This window comes from Phaseolus vulgaris, chromosome 2, assembly GCF_000499845.2.
Source record: "Phaseolus vulgaris cultivar G19833 chromosome 2, P. vulgaris v2.0, whole genome shotgun sequence".
Classification (NCBI taxonomy): domain Eukaryota; kingdom Viridiplantae; phylum Streptophyta; class Magnoliopsida; order Fabales; family Fabaceae; genus Phaseolus; species Phaseolus vulgaris.
In genome coordinates, this window is record NC_023758.2 from 28,907,633 (window position 1) to 28,908,524 (window position 892).

General features: G+C 32.3%; 1 long non-coding RNA gene across 1 annotated transcript; it reads right to left on the reverse strand.

Moving 5' to 3' along the window:
* Positions 1-327: 327 nt before the first annotated feature.
* LOC137809683 (uncharacterized) lies at positions 328-877 on the reverse strand. Its single transcript, XR_011080797.1, has 2 exons — positions 526-877; positions 328-454 (listed from the first exon to the last, which is right to left on the reverse strand). It is a non-coding gene; the product is annotated as an uncharacterized lncRNA (long non-coding RNA).
* Positions 878-892: the final 15 nt, after the last annotated feature.

Here is an 892-nt window from a genome sequence, read left to right on the forward strand (position 1 = left end):
CCAACTTTCTTCGTTATTACATGTCTAGAATATCTGAAGCTACCAATTTGTTAATAGGTATAATCTCTACCATAATTAGTTATTTTTTTAAACGATTTATTATTGTCTTAAAATCAAGACTACAAGGATATTGATTCCTTCGAAAATTTTGTCAATACAACGCTGCGACTGTTTTTCTTGGTTTTTAGACTATTGAATTATGTTTGATCTATCTATTTTGACGTGCCGAAATTTAGTGTCCCTAAAAGATTAAAACAGTTATCATTTTTCAATGTAATAAATACTTTATTTAAAATAATTGGATAAATGAAAACCAATAAAAATGTATAATATTAAATCACATACTTCATTGATGATATTGTAGTCCAACTAGATTGATGAAAATGACAAGTTTACATACTCTTCATGATACCTACAAATTCTTCAATGTCGTCTAACTTCTCATTTGAGAGGCCTGCAAAACAGGGATCGTCAATTAAGAATCAGAATTAATGAGTTTAACTAGCAAAAGTTGATGTAAGTTGCCTTTAGCAGAATGTACAGCAGACAGATCCATTTCTGTGCTATAGATCCTTTTTGTTTTCATTTGGTCAGTCTCTTCAATCATGCTGGAGTTTAACTTTCCCATCTTCATTTCAAGTTCTGAGGCGGTGGCCACAATCTCTATATCAATCAATGGTTTATATAAAGATCTGTCAACTCATACACTTAATATGATATCAACATATTTGACAATAATTCAACCAGAAAATACAATCCCCCCACCACCATCATATTGTTTACAGAAAACAATATAGGACACCCAGAAAATGTTGTTAGCATTATTTGGCAGGAGCTTAACATCCCAATCCACAGGCACCAATTGTGGTGCCCCCTAAATACTTGGTGCGGT